This window comes from Colius striatus, unplaced genomic scaffold (genome assembly GCF_028858725.1).
Source record: "Colius striatus isolate bColStr4 unplaced genomic scaffold, bColStr4.1.hap1 scaffold_166, whole genome shotgun sequence".
Lineage (NCBI taxonomy): Eukaryota > Metazoa > Chordata > Aves > Coliiformes > Coliidae > Colius > Colius striatus.
This window is the reverse complement of record NW_026908456.1, coordinates 12,501-25,109: the sequence shown is the minus strand read 5'-3', so window position 1 is coordinate 25,109 and position 12,609 is coordinate 12,501.

Below are 12,609 nucleotides of genomic sequence, written 5' to 3'. Positions count from 1 at the left end.
TGCATGGGGCGCATCGACGCGGCTGATGACACGGGCTGCAAGACAACAAGGTGGCGTTATCAACACAGTTGCAAACCTTTTCTTGTCCCTTCCTGGCTTTCGGACTCCTCACCCACTGCCGCCCTCCGCTGCAGGCCCACGGTCCGTTGCCCCTCTCCTCCGTCACCCCAACAACGGGTTCATTGTGACGCAGGCCGCCCCCACCCAAACCTTTCAAACCCAGGCCCGCTGCGGTCCTGGGGTTTGTTGCCCCTCTCCGCCGTCACCCCGACAACGGGTTCATTGTGACGCAGGCCGTCCCCCGCCGAAACCTTGCAAACCCAGGCCCGCTGCGAGCCTGGGGACCGTTGCCCCTCTCCGCCGTCACCCCGACAACGGGTTCATTGTGACACAGGTCGCCCCCGCCCAGACCTTGCAAACGGACGCCTGCTGCGGGCCCTGGGTCCGTTGCCCCTCTCCGCCGTCACCCCGACAACGGGTTCATTGTGACGCAGGCCGCCCCTGACCAAACCTTGAAAACCCAGGCCCGGTGCGGGCCCGGGGTTTTGTTCCCCTCTCCGCCGTCACCCCGACAACGACTTCCCTGTGACGCAGGCCGTCCCCTGCCCAAACCTTGAAAACCCAGGCCTGCTATGGGCCCGGGGTCCGTTGCCCCTCTCCACCGTCACCCCGACAACGGGTTCATTGTCACGCAGGTCCCCCCCGACAAAACCTTGCAAACCCAGGCCTGCTGCGGGCCCGGGGTTTGTTGCCCCCCTCCTCCGTCACCCCGACATCGGCTTCCTTGGGCAGTACCTGATCGCAGTACCTGATTGGGTGCAGGACCCTCCCGACTTAGCAGAACGGCCCTGAGGACGAGGAGCTACTTCGCTGCTCCTTTCCAGGGAATGGGGTCGACTGGGAGCCGACACGAGCGCATCACACGGACACACGCAGGCATGGGGCGCATCGACGCGGCCGATGACGCGGGCTGCAAGACAACAAGGCGGCATTATCAACACAGTTGCAAACCTTTTCTTGTCCCTTCCTGGCTTTCGGACTCCTCACCCACTGCCGCCCTCCGCTGCAGGCCCACGGTCCGTTGTCCCTCTCCTCCGTCACCCCGACAATGGGTTCATTGTGACGCAGGCCGCCCCCGCCCAAAACTTGCAAGCCCAGGCCTTCTGCGGGCCTGGAGTTTGTTGCCCCTCTCCGCCGTCACCCCGACAACGGGTTCATTGTGACACAGGTCGCCCCCGCCCAGACCTTGCAAACGGACGCCTGCTGCGGGCCCTGGGTCCGTTGCCCCTCTCCGCCGTCACCCCGACAACGGGTTCATTGTGACGCAGGCCGCCCCTGACCAAACCTTGAAAACCCAGGCCTGCTGCGGGCCTGGGGACCGTTGCCCCTCTCCGCTGTCACCCCGACAACGGGTTCATTGTGACGCAGGCCGCCCCTGACCAAACCTTGAAAACCCAGGCCCGGTGCGGGCCCGGGGTTTTGTTCCCCTCTCCGCCGTCACCCCGACAACGGCTTCCTTGTGACGCAGGCCGTCCCCCGCCCAAACCTTGCAAACCCAGGCCTGCTGCGGGCCCTGGGTCCGTTGCCCCTCTCCGCCCTCACCCCGACAACAGGTTCATTGTGACGCAGGCCGCCCCCGACAAAACCTTGCAAACCCAGGCCTGCTGCGGGCCCTGGGTCCGTTGCCCCTCTCCGCCCTCACCCCGACAACGGGTTCATTGTGACGCAGGCCGTCCCCCGCCGAAACCTTGGAAACCCAGGCCTGCTGCGGGCCCTGGGTCCGTTGCCCCTCTCCGTCGTCACCCCGACAACGACTTCCCTGTGACGCAGGCCGCCCCCTGACCAAACCTTGCAAACCCAGGCCTGCTGCGGGCCCGGGGTTTTGTTCCCCTCTCCGCCGTCACCCCGACAACGACTTCCCTGTGACGCAGGCCGTCCCCCGCCAAAACCTTGAAAACTCAGGCCTGCTATGGGCCCGGGGTCTCTTGCCCCTCTCCGCCGTCACCCCGACAACGGGTTCATTGTGACGCAGGCCGTCCCCCGCCCAAACCTTGCAAACCCAGGCCTGCTATGGGCCCGGGGTCTTTTGCCCGTCTCCACCGTCACCCCGACAACGGGTTCATTGTGACGCAGGCCCCCCCCCGACAAAACCTTGCAAACCCAGGCCTGCTGCGGGCCTGGGGTTTGTTGCCCCCCTCCTCCGTCACCCCGACATCGGCTTCCTTGGGCAGTACCTGATCGCAGTACCTGATTGGGTGCAGGACCCTCCCGACTTAGCCGAACGGCCCTGAGGACGAGGAGCTACTTCGCTGCTCCTTTCCAGGGAATGGGGTCGACTGGGAGCTGACACGAGCGCATCACACGGACACACGCATGCATGGGGCGCATCGACGCGGCTGATGACACGGGCTGCAAGACAACAAGGTGGCGTTATCAACACAGTTGCAAACCTTTTCTTGTCCCTTCCTGGCTTTCGGACTCCTCACCCACTGCCGCCCTCCGCTGCAGGCCCACGGTCCGTTGCCCCTCTCCTCCGTCACCCCAACAACGGGTTCATTGTGACGCAGGCCGCCCCCACCCAAACCTTTCAAACCCAGGCCCGCTGCGGTCCTGGGGTTTGTTGCCCCTCTCCGCCGTCACCCCGACAACGGGTTCATTGTGACGCAGGCCGTCCCCCGCCGAAACCTTGCAAACCCAGGCCCGCTGCGAGCCTGGGGACCGTTGCCCCTCTCCGCTGTCACCCCGACAACGGGTTCATTGTGACACAGGTCGCCCCCGCCCAGACCTTGCAAACGGACGCCTGCTGCGGGCCCTGGGTCCGTTGCCCCTCTCCGCCGTCACCCCGACAACGGGTTCATTGTGACGCAGGCCGCCCCTGACCAAACCTTGAAAACCCAGGCCTGCTGCGGGCCTGGGGACCGTTGCCCCTCTCCGCTGTCACCCCGACAACGGGTTCATTGTGACGCAGGCCGCCCCTGACCAAACCTTGAAAACCCAGGCCCGGTGCGGGCCCGGGGTTTTGTTCCCCTCTCCGCCGTCACCCCGACAACGACTTCCCTGTGACGCAGGCCGTCCCCTGCCCAAACCTTGAAAACCCAGGCCTGCTATGGGCCCGGGGTCCGTTGCCCCTCTCCACCGTCACCCCGACAACGGGTTCATTGTCACGCAGGTCCCCCCCGACAAAACCTTGCAAACCCAGGCCTGCTGCGGGCCCGGGGTTTGTTGCCCCCCTCCTCCGTCACCCCGACATCGGCTTCCTTGGGCAGTACCTGATCGCAGTACCTGATTGGGTGCAGGACCCTCCCGACTTAGCAGAACGGCCCTCAGGACGAGGAGCTACTTCGCTGCTCTTTTCCAGGGAATGGGGTCGACTGGGAGCCGACACGAGCGCATCACACGGACACACGCAGGCATGGGGCGCATCGACGCGGCCGATGACGCGGGCTGCAAGACAACAAGGCGGCATTATCAACACAGTTGCAAACCTTTTCTTGTCCCTTCCTGGCTTTCGGACTCCTCACCCACTGCCGCCCTCCGCTGCAGGCCCACGGTCCGTTGCCCCTCTCCTCCGTCACCCCGACAACGGGTTCATTGTGATGCAGGCCGCCCCCGCCCAAACCTTGCAAGCCCAGGACTGCTGCGGGCCTGGGGTTTGTTGCCCCTCTCCTCCGTCACCCCGACAACGGGTTCATTGTGACGCAGGCCGTCCCCGCCCAAACCTTGCAAATGCAGGACTGCTGCGGGCCCTGGGTCCGTTGCCCCTCTCCGCCGTCACCCCGACAACGGGTTCATTGTGACGCAGGCCGCCCCTGACCAAACCTTGAAAACCCAGGCCTGCTGCGGGCCTGGGGACCGTTGCCCCTCTCCGCTGTCACCCCGACAACGGGTTCATTGTGACGCAGGCCGCCCCTGACCAAACCTTGAAAACCCAGGCCCGGTGCGGGCCCGGGGTTTTGTTCCCCTCTCCGCCGCCACCCCGACAACGGCTTCCTTGTGACGCAGGCCGTCCCCCGCCCAAACCTTGCAAACCCAGGCCTGCTGCGGGCCCTGGGTCCGTTGCCCCTCTCCGCCGTCACCCCGACAACAGGTTCATTGTGACGCAGGCCGCCCCCGACAAAACCTTGCAAACCCAGGCCTGCTGCGGGCCCTGGGTCCGTTGCCCCTCTCCGCCCTCACCCCGACAACGGGTTCATTGTGACGCAGGCCGCCCCTGACCAAACCTTGAAAACCCAGGCCTGCTGCGGGCCCTGGGTCCGTTGCCCCTCTCCGCCCTCACCCCGACAACGGGTTCATTGTGACGCAGGCCGTCCCCCGCCGAAACCTTGGAAACCCAGGCCTGCTGCGGGCCCTGGGTCCGTTGCCCCTCTCCGTCGTCACCCCGACAACGACTTCCCTGTGACGCAGGCCGCCCCCTGACCAAACCTTGCAAACCCAGGCCTGCTGCGGGCCCGGGGTTTTGTTCCCCTCTCCGCCGTCACCCCGACAACGACTTCCCTGTGACGCAGGCCGTCCCCCGCCAAAACCTTGAAAACTCAGGCCTGCTATGGGCCCGGGGTCTCTTGCCCCTCTCCGCCGTCACCCCGACAACGGGTTCATTGTGACGCAGGCCGTCCCCCGCCCAAACCTTGCAAACCCAGGCCTGCTATGGGCCCGGGGTCTTTTGCCCGTCTCCACCGTCACCCCGACAACGGGTTCATTGTGACGCAGGCCCCCCCCCGACAAAACCTTGCAAACCCAGGCCTGCTGCGGGCCTGGGGTTTGTTGCCCCCCTCCTCCGTCACCCCGACATCGGCTTCCTTGGGCAGTACCTGATCGCAGTACCTGATTGGGTGCAGGACCCTCCCGACTTAGCCGAACGGCCCTGAGGACGAGGAGCTACTTCGCTGCTCCTTTCCAGGGAATGGGGTCGACTGGGAGCTGACACGAGCGCATCACACGGACACACGCATGCATGGGGCGCATCGACGCGGCTGATGACACGGGCTGCAAGACAACAAGGTGGCGTTATCAACACAGTTGCAAACCTTTTCTTGTCCCTTCCTGGCTTTCGGACTCCTCACCCACTGCCGCCCTCCGCTGCAGGCCCACGGTCCGTTGCCCCTCTCCTCCGTCACCCCAACAACGGGTTCATTGTGACGCAGGCCGCCCCCACCCAAACCTTTCAAACCCAGGCCCGCTGCGGTCCTGGGGTTTGTTGCCCCTCTCCGCCGTCACCCCGACAACGGGTTCATTGTGACGCAGGCCGTCCCCCGCCGAAACCTTGCAAACCCAGGCCCGCTGCGAGCCTGGGGACCGTTGCCCCTCTCCGCTGTCACCCCGACAACGGGTTCATTGTGACACAGGTCGCCCCCGCCCAGACCTTGCAAACGGACGCCTGCTGCGGGCCCTGGGTCCGTTGCCCCTCTCCGCCGTCACCCCGACAACGGGTTCATTGTGACGCAGGCCGCCCCTGACCAAACCTTGAAAACCCAGGCCTGCTGCGGGCCTGGGGACCGTTGCCCCTCTCCGCTGTCACCCCGACAACGGGTTCATTGTGACGCAGGCCGCCCCTGACCAAACCTTGAAAACCCAGGCCCGGTGCGGGCCCGGGGTTTTGTTCCCCTCTCCGCCGTCACCCCGACAACGACTTCCCTGTGACGCAGGCCGTCCCCTGCCCAAACCTTGAAAACCCAGGCCTGCTATGGGCCCGGGGTCCGTTGCCCCTCTCCACCGTCACCCCGACAACGGGTTCATTGTCACGCAGGTCCCCCCCGACAAAACCTTGCAAACCCAGGCCTGCTGCGGGCCCGGGGTTTGTTGCCCCCCTCCTCCGTCACCCCGACATCGGCTTCCTTGGGCAGTACCTGATCGCAGTACCTGATTGGGTGCAGGACCCTCCCGACTTAGCAGAACGGCCCTCAGGACGAGGAGCTACTTCGCTGCTCTTTTCCAGGGAATGGGGTCGACTGGGAGCCGACACGAGCGCATCACACGGACACACGCAGGCATGGGGCGCATCGACGCGGCCGATGACGCGGGCTGCAAGACAACAAGGCGGCATTATCAACACAGTTGCAAACCTTTTCTTGTCCCTTCCTGGCTTTCGGACTCCTCACCCACTGCCGCCCTCCGCTGCAGGCCCACGGTCCGTTGCCCCTCTCCTCCGTCACCCCGACAACGGGTTCATTGTGATGCAGGCCGCCCCCGCCCAAACCTTGCAAGCCCAGGACTGCTGCGGGCCTGGGGTTTGTTGCCCCTCTCCTCCGTCACCCCGACAACGGGTTCATTGTGACGCAGGCCGTCCCCGCCCAAACCTTGCAAATGCAGGACTGCTGCGGGCCCGGGGTTTTTTTCCCCTCTCCGCCGTCACCCCGACAACGGGTTCATTGTGACGTAGGCCGCCCCCGCCCAAGTTTAGCAAACGCACGGCTGCTGCAGGCCGTGGGTCCGTTGTCCATCTCCGCCGTCACCCTGAAAACGGCTTCCTTGTGATGCAGGTCGCCCCCGACCAAACCTTGCAAACCCAGGCCTGCTGCAGGCCCGGGGTCCATTGCCCCTCTCTGCCGCCACCCCGACAACGGCTTCCTTGTGACCCAGGCTGCCGCCGCCCAAACCCTGCAAACCCAGGCCTGCTGCGGGCCCGGGATCCGTTGCCCCTCTCCGTCGTCACCCTGAAAACGGATTCATTGTGACGCAGGCCGTTCCCCGCCGAAACCCTGCAACCCGAGGGCCGCTGAGGGCCCGGCTTATGTTATCCCGTCTCCGCCGTCATGCCGACAACGCGTTCATTGTGATGCAGGCCGTCCCTCCACTCACGCTGCACCCCGTGACCTGCTGCGATCCTAGCTGCCGTTACCCTGTCTCCACCCTCATGCCCTCAACAGGTACATTGCGATGCAGGTTGCCCCCGCCCAAAGCCCGCACCCCGTGGCCCGCAGCGAGCCCGGCCGCCATTACCCCATCTCCACTGTCACCCTGGCAACAGGTCCATTGTGACACAGGTTTCCCCTATGAGCCCAGCCGCCGTTCTTTGTCTCCACCGCACCTCCCCCCATCCCCCCGACAACCCCACATACTATTCACTGTGATATAGGCTATTCCCCTCCCCGCCCCAGCCCTGCACCCTGTGGCTTGCTGCAAACCCGGCCGCCATTAATCCCTCTCCACCGTCACCCCGATAAAAGGTTCATTGTGACACATGCTGCCTATTGGAGCCTGGCTGCCCTTCCCTGTCTCCGCCGCGCCCACCCCCTCCCCAAACCCCACCGCCCCCCCACCCCGTGCCTCAACCCCCCCCCCCGCCCGCCAGCCTCCCTTCTCTGCCCCACCCCTCCTCGTCGGCCTCGCACACGGTTCACTGTGACACAGGAACACACACACCCCCCCACCCCCCCCCCCCGATTCCTGGACCGTGTGGCTTGCTTCCTTGCCCAGCCGCCCCTACGGGAAGTTGAAGCGGGGAGACTTTAGGACCCAGCGCCGTCTCTGTCTCCTCACTCCTGTCCCTGCCCACCGTTGCCGGCTTTGCCACCGCCGCGGGGAGACTTTAGGACCCAGCGGCGTCTCTGTCTCCTCACTCCTGTCCCTGCCCACCGTTGCCGGCTTTGCCACCGCCGCGGGGAGACTTTAGGACCCAGCGGCGTCTCTTCCTGTTTCCCAGCCGCGCGGCAGAAGGGAGTCCCGGCGCCGTGCAGTCTCGACCCCGGGCTCCCGGGGCACAAGCCCGTGCTCCTGCCCCGACTCCCGCGTTTCTTTCTCAGTCAGTCACTCGCCCTGCTGCAGTCCTGCCTGCCGCCCGCCCCCCCTTGTACTCCACCTGCTGCCACGAGTTGAAAAACAAACGAACGCTGAGCCGGGGGTGGGGGTGGGGGTGGGGGTGTGTGTGGGGGGGAAGGGATAAAAGCCCAAAACCCCCAAAACTCTCTCAACTGACCTAAACAGAAATCTTTGTCAAAAGGGAAACCATCTCTTCTTCAGCCTACCTTTCCACCAGACTCCGGCTCGCCGACCGCCCTGTTGCCTTCCCTTGTGCCAGACCACCCCCCTCCTTTCCCCTGCCGCTGCTGGCGCCACAAATGAGCCCGTGACCCTTGGCTAGGCGGGAAATGCCGCCCACTCCTCCCTGAAGGAGGATCCAGCTACCTCTCTGCGCCTTCCCCCGCCCCCCCTCCTCGGGGGCGCCAGACAGACTGCTTGGAGAGGAGAAGCACCTGACCTCCTCAGGGCGGGAGAGAGAGGAAGGGGGGGGGGGGTGGGCGGGGGGGGTGGTGCTCGCGCGCTTATCTGTGTGTATGTCTGTTTGGGGGGGGAAGCATGTATGTCTGAGTTGGCACCTGCAGACACATTTACAGCTGGTCAACGTATTTTATTCCCGGGAAATGAAGAAATAAATTCAAGCCGGAAAATAAAATTCCAAAAAAAACAACGGTAAAAAGTTTGGGGGGGGGGGGAGGAGAAGGAGTAGGGGGAGGAGGAGGAAGAAAAGAAAAGGAAAAATAAACCCTCGAGGCGCGGACTTGGCAGTGGGGCACCCCATCCGGAAGCAGAGACTCCTAACTCTCGAAAAAGTTGGGGTACGGGGTGAAAAGGTGCGTGGAAAGGTTGGTTTTACGCACAACCAGCTACAGCGGGTGCCACCAGGTGTCCACGGCTGCGAAAGTGTCGCCAGGTCTACCCGGCTCCGCAGCGCCACCCGGTCTCCCGGGCTCCGGCATTGTAGCCAGGTCTACCTGGCTCCGCAACGCCACCCGGCCTCCCGGGCTCTGGCGGTGTTCGCCAGGCCTACCGTGCTCCGCAGCGCCACCCGGTCTCCCGGGCTCCGGCGGTGTTTGCCCGGTCTACCCGGCTCCGCAGAACCACCCGATCTCCCTTTCCCCGCTCCGGCGGTGTTTGCCAGGCCTACCCGGCTCCGCGGCGCCACCCGGCCTCTCCGGCTCTGGCGGTGTTTGCACGGTCTACCCGGCTCCGATGAACCACCCGGTCCCCCTTCCCCGCTCCGGCGGTGCCGCCAGGCCTTCCCGGCTCCGCAGCGCCACCCTGCCCCTCCGGCTCCGGCGGTGTTTGCCCGGTCTACCCTGCTCCGCAGAACCTCCCGGTCCCCATTCCCCGCTCCGGCGGTGCCGCCAGGACTACCCGGCTCCGCAGCGCCACCCGGCCTCTCCGGCTCTGGCGGTGTTGGCCCGGTCTACCCGGCTCCGCAGAACCTCCCGGTCCCCATTCCCCGCTCTGGCGGTGCCGCCATGCCTACCCGGCTCCGCAGCGCCACCCGGCCTCTCCGGCTCTCGCGGTGTTTGCCCGGTCTACCCCGCTCCGCAGAACCACCTGGTCTCCCTTTACGGCTCCGGCGGTGCCGCCGGGCGTACCCGGCTCCGCGGCGCCACCCGGCCTCTCCGGCTCTGGCGGTGTTTGCACGGTCTACCCGGCTCCGATGAACCACCCGGTCCCCCTTCCCCGCTCTGGCGGTGCCGCCGGGCGTACCCGGCTCCGCAGCGCCACCCGGCCTCCCGGGCTCCGGCGGTGTTAGCCCGGTCTACCCGGCTCCGCAGAACCACCCCGTCCCCCTTCCCTGCTCCGGCGGTGCCGCCAGGCCTTCCCGGCTCCGCAGCGCCACCCTGCCCCTCCGGCTCCGGCGGTGTTTGCCCGGTCTACCCTGCTCCGCAGAACCTCCCGGTCCCCATTCCCCGCTCCGGCGGTGCCGCCAGGACTACCCGGCTCCGCAGCGCCACCCGGCCTCTCCGGCTCTGGCGGTGTTGGCCCGGTCTACCCGGCTCCGCAGAACCTCCCGGTCCCCATTCCCCGCTCCGGCGGTGCCGCCAGGCCTACCCGGCTCCGCAGCGCCACCCGGCCTCTCCGGCTCTGGCGGTGTTGGCCCGGTCTACCCCGCTCCGCAGAACCACCTGGTCTCCCTTCACGGCTCCGGCGGTGCCGCCAGGCCTTCCCGGCTCCGCAGCGCCACCCGGCCTCCCGGGCTCCGGTGGTGTTAGCCCGGTCTACCCGGCTCCGCAGAACCACCCGGTCCTCCTTCCCCGCTCCGGCGGTGCCGCCAGGCCCACTCGGCTCTGCAGCTCCACCCGGCCTCTCCGGCTCTGGCGGTGTTGGCCCGGTCTACCCCGCTCCGCAGAACCACCTGGTCTCCCCGGCTCCGGCGGTGCCGCCAGGCCTACCCGGCTCCGCAGCGCCACCGTCTCCCGAGCTCTGGCGGTGTTGGCCAGCTCTTCCCGTATGCGCAGCACCACCCATTTTCTCTTTTCCGGTTCGGCGGTACCACCAGGCCTCCCCTTCTCCGGAGCGCTACCACCCGTTCTCCCTTTACGGCTCCGGCGGTGTCGCCAGGCCTACCCGGCTCTGCAGCGCCACCCGGCCTCCTGGGCTCCGGCGGTGTTAGCCAGGTCTACCGGGTTCCGTAGCGCCACCCGGTCACCCGTTCCCGCTCCTGCGGTGTAGCCAGGTCTACCCGTCTCCGCAGCGCCACCCGGTCTTGCGGTCTCCGTCGCTGTTGGTCAGGTCTACCCGTCTCCGCAGCGCCACCCGGTCTCCCGCGTTGTTTGCCAGGTCTACCCTGCTCCGCAGCGCCACCCGGTTTCCTCCTCGCTCTGGCGGAGCCGCCGTGCCTTCCCGGCTCCGAGATGCCGCCGGGTCTATTTATTTGCTCCGCCAGGTCCACCCTGCTCTGCATCGTTTCGCGGTCTACCCGGCACCGGCATGACGAGCCTTACGGACCTTCGGGGTAGACCTGTGCTCCCTGCGGCTGCCTTGGTGTTTTCGAAGGGGTCGCTGTTTCGCGCTGCCTCCAGTTGCGTCATCGTAGAAAGCGGCAGCAGTACAGCGCCACCCCGGTAAAGTCCATAGTCGCTCTCTTGAAAGCGAAACCGGGCGTGGACTTAGTTTTACATACTATAGGGGCGAGCGGTGACTCGCGCTTGCAGCTCAGCTCGTGAGCGGCTGCAATGCCCGCGGCGCGGCCGGTGTTAAGTGGGGCGCTGGTCGGCCGTTGAGGTGGCTCTTGTCCCGGTGGTGGCTCAAATTGCCTGCTTGCTCGGCACGGTTGCTCTCTCGCGCTGGTATGCCAAACCCCCACCCCAGCACAGTCGAGAGACCCGGGGAAAGTTGGAGAACGGTCGCAACCGCTGTCCGTTGCATGCCTGGCACCGGTGTTGAGGGTTTGGCTTGAAGCCGAGTTCACCCCGGGCAGAGCTTGATGCTTGGTGGCGGTCGCCAGGCACTCGAACGCTGTGGGGGGGAGACTAGCCTGCCCCAGTGGCTTTTCTCTCTCCCTTCTCCTCCGTTGGGTCCCTTGGGATGACCCCGCTGATTTTGGGCAAAAAGGTGAATCAGGACGAGAATTTGCCCCCCCCGATGGTGTCCAGCCTCCCGTGGCTGCCGCCAGCTCCTTTGAGGGTCTGATCCAAGAGGGAATGGAATGTTTGGCGGTGAGGTGGCGTCGCCTCATCCTTCTTTTCACCCCCACCCCCGGCCTTAAGCTGGGGACGCCTGCGAAGCGGGCAAGAGTAACACACACAGGGGCTGCCGCTCCCGGCGGTTGGCCAGTCCAATGCAGATGAACTCCGGGGGTTGAGAGTCTCGAGCCTGCTCCCGTGGCTTTTGCTGGCTCTCCCCCCCTAGAACGCGTTTTTCTTTCCGGCCTTAAGCTGGAGCCCTGTCCCCCCCTGCACGTCGGGGGGCAGAGCCGGTGCAGCTGCCCGCTGTCATTGGCGGTGAGCTTGAGTCGTGCAGGCGGCCGTAGAGTCTTGAGCCTGCTTCGGCTTTCTCTGGCCTCCCATGCCGAGAGCCCGATGACCAACGGGCGAGGTGTCAGCGGTGCCACCTTGCCTTCTTCCCGGGGGTTTGGCCATGCGTGGGCGGCCCGTGGTGTCTGGCTTGCTCTGGTCTCCCTGGTTGATGTTGGAGGGCTTGGTGTGAAAAAGGAGGTCTGCACCGTCACGGTCGAGGGAGCGGCACCTCGTCCTTTTTCTTTTTTTTTTTTCCCTCCGGCCTTAAGCTTGGAGCCCCCCCCGTGCTTTTTTTAGAGGGGGAATCCCGAAAGCGTTTTTTGAGTGGTCCCAGTGGGCTGGCAGCTCAACGCGCAGGGGACCTGGAGGGTGTCGAGACTCTCCAGAGGCTTGCACCTCGCGTGAGATACGGGTTTTTTGTGTCGGTCTATTTTTTTCCGTTTCCTTCCTCCGGGGTAAGTGGTTCCCCGTGGGGCCAGGTAAAAGCCCGGTGGTTGCCGGTGCTCTCGAACGCTTAAAAAGACCCTCGATGGCAGGAGTCAAGCCTTGCCGCGGCTTCTCCTCTGGCCTTGTCGACCCTCGCTTAAAGGGAACCGTTGTCTTGGGGGCGGGTGGATGGCGGCGCCTCCCGCTCCCCCCTTCCTACTGATCCAGACCTACAGGCAGCGCCCTCTGAGGCGTTCTCTGGGCATGTCGGAGAGTCTCCGCGGCGGGCCGGCTGGTGCCGGTGTTCAGGCTGCTGGAGCACCTCTTGCAGACATTGCCTTTGTTCTCGCTCGCACGCAGAGCCCCGCGTCTGCCGTCTTCACTCTCCCCGGGGGTGCTGGCGGTCAGGTGCGCGTTGTGGCTGTTGTTGTCCCAGGAACCGTGGCCGCGGGGGCCGTTGCTTTTCCTGTCTTTC